This window comes from Lissotriton helveticus, chromosome 11 (genome assembly GCF_964261635.1).
Source record: "Lissotriton helveticus chromosome 11, aLisHel1.1, whole genome shotgun sequence".
Classification (NCBI taxonomy): Eukaryota; Metazoa; Chordata; class Amphibia; order Caudata; family Salamandridae; genus Lissotriton; species Lissotriton helveticus.
In genome coordinates this window covers 728,508,350-728,517,097 of record NC_136072.1, presented here as the reverse complement: position 1 = coordinate 728,517,097, position 8,748 = coordinate 728,508,350, and positions in this window count along the sequence as shown.

Below are 8,748 nucleotides of genomic sequence, written 5' to 3'. Positions count from 1 at the left end.
AATTTGCAGCTGCCGGGGTCACAGGCCTTGCATCCTTGCTAATCTTTCCAGGAAACATCTCGTCCTCCAAGGGTCTTGACGTTGGCAATCAGGCCTAGACTGAGTCCCCTCTTGGGTACAACTAAAGTGATTTGTCCCGCTATTGCGGTGCATATTATTATTTGCTTCCTTGCGGCAATCCTTGTTTCAATCAAGTTTAGTAATTAAAGGAATTAAAGGAATGTTTGTACACAGTTTATGGTGTACATTGTTTATCAGTAGAGGGAATGTTTTATGGCATTGTTTATTGCCAGAATCTCTTCCATCTCTCTTGTTGTCGATGAATTGCTAGGGTCATACCCCACCTCTTTTGTCCCACAGTGCTATTGGGGACCAACAAGAAGCCCACTCACCTCACACACATCTAACACCAGCTTGGGGAATCCTTTATAAATGTTTCTAGATGTAAATATATGATCTTCAATCTCTGCTCCCTGGTAGAGATATATGAAAGAAGTATGTACTAATAACTGTTTTACTACAAACAGGAATAAGCATGGATGTTGTGGTGTAGTAGCTTGTGTGGTTCCCATGTTGCTCCTGTAACCCAGGCAGTGACTGCACTGGTCAGTGGCCGCAGTTGTAGCAGGAAAAGCAGGAGAGGAGGCAGTCAAACCTGGGAGGTTGACAGCGTGTCCGCGTGTCCGGCGTCCAGCGCGATCCTGCAGAATGGGTTTGAGCTAACTGAATCTGTACGTCAAACTCTGAGAGCTCCTACATTTTTTGTTGGTTCATGACGATTATGACTTGCTTACATAAACAACATTACACAGTGACAATATCAACTGTGTAGTTATGGTTCAGATGCTCTTTCCACTGAAAAGTTATATTTGGATTTACCCATAAGTTTTGACCCCATAATCTGATTTGCACAAAACCTACCAATTGCTTAATGTAGGCAGCTGAGATCCGGCTTGGTAATTTTTGTGCAGATCTGTGCAAGGGAAAAAAAGATAAGGGGTGAAAAAAATGTTTTTCACATATTAGCAAGCATTGAGATTTTGCTTGAAGCTCCACTTGGCATAACATTAAAACCTTATTGAGAAAGTGTAATTTTGTTGGTTTGATGTACATGAAACTCTAACCGTAGCCCATCATGTATGGTCCCTCAAATGGTCCACCATTAAAAGAAACTAAAATGAGTCACTGGATCCGCTGTACATTTCTGGGTACAGCTAAAATAGCAACTTTTGTCCGTGGTATTGAGACAGGCTGCCATTTCAGTTGTCAGAAACCCTCTGTTCCCAAAAGGGTACTATAAATCAAAAACAAACTTTGTGAAGCGTACTGCAAACCCAAGGCACGTTTGTGGTGGGTTGGCCTTGGCCGTGTGATCTAGATGTTTTCTACTTACAGCAGATTGGGTGCAGGGTCTTCCAGCTGTACACAACTAAATACTGTGCTCAGTAGGCCTTCTATGCTTGTGGTGGGTTGAACACAGGGCCTGGATGATGGCCAAGTACTTTGGCCAACCTAAGTGTGTGATAGGACTAAGGCTGTTGCCAGCGGGGATTGACCAGCATGGTGGGTTGGATGGTTGGGGATTGGAAATTAAATACATCACAACAAGCAATGAAATGCACTCATTTCCATCGTGCTCAAAACACCAGTGCACAAAAAAGGAAAAGAGCCATCAATAGAACAACATGGAGGCAGGAGAAAACTATGGTGTGTGTTGTGTGCTTTGGCAACCATTTCTAATGAATTTCAGTGGTTTTCAGCATCTCAACCAGAACCACAGATCTTATCTGTTTGTGTTTAGTACATATAATTATAAGCAAATCTTATCAAGGTTAGCCATTGACTGCAGTATTATGTCAAAGCCTGCAACGGTGCTTTGTCATGTGTACAGTCTGTCTGCCATCTTTCTTCTGATCAGCAGAAAATCAAACACAGGATCTTAATATAAATGATGGGTATTTACTATCTATTTACATTTCTAATACTCACCTGTGCTCATAGTTTACTTATTTTCACCATAACAGTTTTGAATGTGTTATGGTCTGGGTTAGAACAATGGTATATCCAAAACACCACACAGTTAGAATATCTTGGTTTGTCAATCTGACAGGTCCAAAGACTTAATTTTCAGAACACCAGAAATTTAGTAACACACAAATCGAAGTTCAAGGATGAAGATACCGTGTAAAGTCTGTAAGTCAAAAGGCTTTTTTTCCAGACATCAAACTAGTTGAAATCCAAAGATGAAACACCCGACATGTGTTTTGTCATTTGACGACTTTCACAAGACTCAATGGTCTCATGGAGCAGGTCCGCTCCAATAGCATCTAGTACAGAGAATCCAAACATTCCTCAGAGCCCGGAGGACGAAAGACAAATTATTTCAATAGTTTCTTTAAAAAAGCCAAGTAATGTGATCCAAGCATGCTCTAGGTGAAATACATCAAGTACACTGAAAGTAAGTAATACCGCCAAAGTAAAAAAGCAGGCTGCTATGTAGAGGGCTGTGATAAGCCCATATTACCATAGTCACAATAGCTCCATGAGACCAAAGAGCCTTGAGAAAGTGGTCAAACGTCTATATACGTATCCATGCCTTATGGAGTGCAAACAAGTTGACAGAGGATGCTGTTGCTCTCTCATTAGATGCAGAAAAAGCATTTGAGCGTATTGACTGAAGATACTTGTTTGCAACCATGAAACGCTTTGGCTTAGGTGATTCATTTATTTCCAAAGTTCGTCATCTATATGATAACCCACTAGCTCATTTTAGCTGTGGTGGTTTTCTCTCAGAACCTTTTCCAATTCGTAGAGGCACCCATCAAGTTTTCCCCTTTCTCCCCTTTTATTTCTATTAGCAATAGAACCTTTTGCCTCTTTATTTCGACACCCACCACAAATACAAGGCATACCTATGCAACACGGTGATTCTAAATTAAATCTGTATGCTGACAATATTCTTCTGATGCTTAAAGATCCTTACCAGCCTTACTTGAAATTATTGACAGTTTTGCAGCTCATTCTGGTTACATAGGAAACTGGGATACAAGTGAGGCTCTTCCACTTTCTCCTGGTACCACAAAAGCTTTAATAGATGGCTATCCTTTTTGTTGGAAATCATAACAATTGAAATATCTTGGAGTTCTAGTTAAGAGAGGCCTATCCAATATGGTTTCAGATAATCTCAATCCTTTTATAACACAAATAGAAACCGATTTTGCTAAATGGTCTCTTTTAGGCTTCTCTGTGTGGGGAAGGGTGCAGGCTGTTAGGATGGTCCCCTTGCCTCGCTTTAATGACATATTAGGAATGCTCCCGATAGTCATCCCCTTATCTACATTGCATCGAATAGATAATCGTATTAGGTCTTTTGTTTGGGGTTCTATCCGTCGTCCCTTATCTGCCAACAAACTAATGGCTCGACGCCCTTATGGTGGTTTGGGTTTACCATCTTTGGAACATTATTCCTTAGCCTTACTCCTTTCACAACTAGCTTATTTACTCCCAAACTATTACGACCCTCCACAGTGGGTTCAATTAGAACATTCTCTTCTTAAGCGAAACGATGGCCTTAACTTTCTTTAAGATATTTGATATCCACGTTCTTCCTCTCCACATCCAGTGATGCAAGCTACTTATCAAGCATGGTATCGAGCACATCGATTAACACAAACTTCTTACAGATTACCTTATAAAGCTCCACTTTGGAACAAGGAAAGTATTAGAATAAATAGTGAAGCACTTCAATGGTCTATTTGGATGTCATGTGGCATCCATACACTTCATCAGGTCTTGTCATATAGAGAGCTCAAATCATTTGACTTGCTTCATAAAGAATTTGACATTTCAGCACATCAAATACCACAATACTCACAATTATAACACTGTCTAAGAAGATGTTTAGGTTCTCCCCCTGGATATTAAACCCCTCACCAATATTGGATTATCTGTGTGTATGGGGATGACACAAATGAATGATGTCAGGCTTATATAATATTTTAACTCGTCACTTATTTTCACAGCCACTTGCTAAAACTCTTGAAATGAAATGGCAGGAACGCCTGCACATTACTATTGAAGAAAACGTATGGTTGGATATACTGGAAGATCTTAATAAAGCACCCGAGAAGCTCAATTGAAATTCTGTCTTTTTAAAATCTTGCATGACTGCTATTGGACTACTTTGAAATTACAAAAAGCAAGACTATTGTCATATTCTAAATGCTGGAGATGCTCAGAACTTAATTGCAACCTTCCCCATTTACTTCAGGATTGCTCCTCAATATTGAATTATTGGACTTTTATAGGGACCACACTGCAGAAAACTATTTTAACCCTTCGTCTTCCACTTACCCCTTCGATTATTTTATTGCATGATTTTAGAACTCTTCCTTCCATTACACATCCTCAACATCTCCTTTTACATACTGCACTTTATACTGCTAAAATATGTATCTTAAAACATTAGCAATCATCTAACCCTCCCTCGAATGAACAATGGCTTATAACAATGGTTCAAACAGCGTCTCATGAATGTATTACATACCGACTTCAAGATCAAGAGGAAATTTTCCAACAAGTATGGAACCCCTTTCTTAAAGACCTCTAAGCACCCTTTTTCTCCTTTCATATATTCTCTTTACTTTTTACCTCTTTATGCTTAGACAAGGAGCCTATATCTATATCTATTTCCATTTCTACAGTTACATATGTATGTATATATTTCTTTATAAACTTATATCTATTTAAATTCTACTTCCTTGTGTACCTGTACTTACGTTATTATCCACCTATGTATTTCTCTATTTAGTTGTGCTTATTTATTCTTTTTTCATACTTATTTCTATGGTCATATTTCCTTTCAACTTATTTCTATTTCTCCTTCTCTTTACATTTCATTCACTAACCATCTCCCTTATATCGTTCAATTTTTATTTTTATTTTTAATTTTTATTTATATCAAATGTTACCTTATGTAAAACACTCATTTTCTCTGTGTTATGTGATAATGATATTCTACATGCTTAAAATGTTAATTGACAATTAAATATCTTTATATTTATGTATTTATTACAAGTCTTTTCAATAAAAAATTTCGACACAAAGAAAAATATATAACTGTGGTTGTTTTGCCTTCTCAAGACAATTCGGAAGATGCCACATATTCTGAGTTAACTTGCATAGTCTCTGCAAGATCTGAGGTTGTCTGTATTCAAAGGTCTGGTGTAGTGTCCATTCTAGTCAAGTCAGATGAACTACAGCTACAAGAGGATTGGTGAGACCCTTGTTTGTTTTCCCATTTTAGCTGATCCACAGTCAACTACACAGCTCAAAGGAAATCTGATCAGGGGAGGGGAAGGGGCAAAAGATTTGTTTCATGGTCATGGAGGCACATATCACTATTATATCTTTGCACTCACTAAATTAAGTCACTTTCCACCTCACTGAGCAAGTCACATCTTGTGAGTCGTGACAATGTGAAGTCATTTCACTCGTGCTTTCCCACCAAGAAACCCAAACCCAGTTAACATATGTTTTTTTCACAACAATTTTTATTGTTTTCAATCGGTAAATCAAGGCCATGTCGGCCAGCACATGAACATAGCACCAAGAACATCAGAAGGCTTGATGTCACTGAAAATACATATAAAAACAATGCCCAAAAGCAAGGCATGGTCAAGACCCACCCACTCCCAATCCTTCCCCATGTCGCACTGAGCAATAGCATATACACTGGGAAAAGGTACCGTACATCCTCACGGTTCTATGACATATATCTGTATTTTACTGTCTAGCTGTGTCTGGATGGGTTGCACAGGTGCCAGCATGCTTTTGGGGGCATCCACTTGCCTAGAATACCTCCACTTTGGCACCTACGCAATAATCAGTACTTTGTTCCAAACACCGATTAGCGGCGGAGTGGATGCCTTCCAATTCTGGGTGATGTCGCAATTAGCCATGGTAAGGCCCAAAAACAATAAATGTCGCTTGTACATGTTCCCCCCGATCGCCACAGTACTTTGGAGGAGAACCAATTTGGGATCTAGAGGGATCTCCCAAGAAAGATCCGGGCCAGGCAAAATGTGACATCCCACCAGAAATGCAGTAAAGCTGTACAACTCTAAATGGTGAGCAAAAATGCGCCCTCCTCAGAGCCACAGCACTGAGGATTAGCGCTCACCTCCATACGCCACAAACGGAGTTGTGTATAACATGCCCTGTGTAGGTATTTGAATTGGATTAAACACAGGCCAGACAAGATAGAGGCTCCACAAGGGGCCAACAGGGCCTCTACCCAGTCATCCTCATCGAGGTCCTCAATGCCACCTTGCCATTTTGGCTGATGGGCTACTTGTGTGGTGGAGCTTTGCGTGATCAAGGTCTGGTATATCTGTGTGATTTTATGTGAGCTGAGATCACCCATTAACAGCCTGGATATGTTGTTTTTTTCATAAAATGTATGCAGATTGGTAGGTATTTTGGAGGAAGCTGGAACCATTACACTACAGAACAAATTGCTTTTACAAGTAAGTTCGGGTCAACACAACTATAGTGCTACCATAATATTGGAGAACTGGAATGCATAACATCACATAGAAATAGAAACATAAACTGTAAATCTTCACGACCGCCCTCCTTGGTGTGAAAAACCACCATTTTGCAACTGCATCATAAATATCAACTGCAGGGCAGATGCACCCTCTATAAATTCCACAAAAGATGGCAGACTGGATGCTGGTCAGAATAATATGTGGCTAACACTTATTGTTTAATTTGATCAGGTTGTTGCGGGTGGCAGACACAAACAGTTGTTTTTTGGAACTGAGATTTTTTTTCATCATCAAAATTTGACACAAAGCAAGAAAGAGACAAGAAGAAAAAGGAAAGAAAGAGTAACTGAAAGATGGGAAAAGAGTGTCATGGGATGAAAAAGAACCTGCAAGAGTGAGATAAAGAGACAGAAAGTGTAGGGTGGTTGAAGCAAATGTCCTAAATTGGAATTTAGACTAAGAACCCTTAACATTTGACAACCCCGTCATTCGACATCCCCGAAGAAAAACTTTGGGCACCTGCATATTTGTTTTAACAAATTGAGCTTTAATAACACCTCATCCACTGCAAATATTTAATGAAGAAATAAGTACATAGTGTCAGATAGCAGGTCCGCGCGCCTGCATAAACTACGTTACCCAGCAAACCTGGGAGTCAAACTACGGTTCCCAGGAGTCCTGGCGAGCACCTGATATTATGGTGCGGAGCCCGACAGCCGGGGCTCGTGATTCCGTTGCGGAGGTAGCAGCTGCTCCTCTGCTGTTCCTGTCCTGTTTTCGGTGTTCTTGCCTTTTGTCACACTTCTTTCGGGAGATAAGAATCATCTTTGCTGGTAATGTGGTTACTCGCGCTGGCTAGCGCGCTTGCATCGAGGATCTCTGTTCTTGGTGTTCTGTCTTGCCTCGCGGCTGCGAGGAACAGTTACTGTGTTCAGGTCCCGAGGCGTGTGGGGCTTGCGCTGTGAAATTAACAGCGGTTACAGAGCCTTTTTCGTTTTCCTGTGGTTATTTCAGTGGCGGAGTGCAGGGGGGATTGGCCGACCTCTGCACTACCGTCACGAACAGTGACTTCATGGTTCTGCTGATTTATGTGGATGTACAAATGCCAAAGCGGATGACTGTAGTGAGGTAACTACGTCATACCGTATTTGGTTTTGGCCTTCTAGTTGGTTTATCGTTTGAAGGAAATCCCTCGTCATTTGATATACCAAGGAGGATTATTGGAACTCTCATGAGGAGCCTTTTTTTTTACTTACAGCACTGTTACTTATTATTTCCTTTGGTGCTTGTTATTATTGGATTTGGATCTATTTCTTTTGAGCCTGCTGTTAACAGGCAAAGGGGTATGTTACTATATCTAGCTAACAGTGTTTAGACAGATGGTGGCTAGGCATCCTGCTCATACCTTTATTTGTGTCCTACAGGATAAAAGGAAGGCTGAAAGGATCAGCAGTTGGTGTATGTACGCATTCGTTACAGGTGAATCTACAGGTTGTGCTTTAGTGAGATATTAATGAGTGTAGACATTAAGAACTGTATTAACCCTTGTATATTTTGTCTTACAGTTTCTTTTTCCCTGCTGCCCCTTCCTTTCTCCTCTTTATTCTTTCGGGTGTTTTCCCCTGTTGGGGTTTTTCCCTCACCGTATCATCTGAACACCCTGTATATTTACCTCAGGGTGTTTGGAGGGTCCGGAGGTGGAGCATTGTTGCTGCATGCGGATCCTGCGGAGTGCAAACCTGACACATAGCACTATGAATTACTTTGAGAGCAGGGGGATGGAAGATGGTGGTCTGACGCCGCATCTGACAGCACGCTTTCCCTTGGCATCTTCTCATTCCCTCACCGCCGCCCAGCTGCTTGCCAATGCCATTGGATTTTGCTGGTTTAATGCTCCACCAATACGGGGTGTATTCTGATGTGCCAACTGTGTGGATGGAGGCTTTGTGGTAGCCTTGTACTCCTCTAGTGTATTAAGCATTTAACGGTTGCCTACGGTCCTGCAATCTTCATCAGCAGTATGGTGTCGCCTCAGACAAGCGTACTCTGCAGACAGGCGGGGGATACACTTAGTGGTAACAATGGCTCCAGCTTCAGAAGAGACTCTGGGCACTGCAACTAGCCCCCGGTCCATGATGGAGAAGGGGTCTGTCTCCAGGGACGGATGCCCAATTATAAAGATTCTGAAATCTAGCAC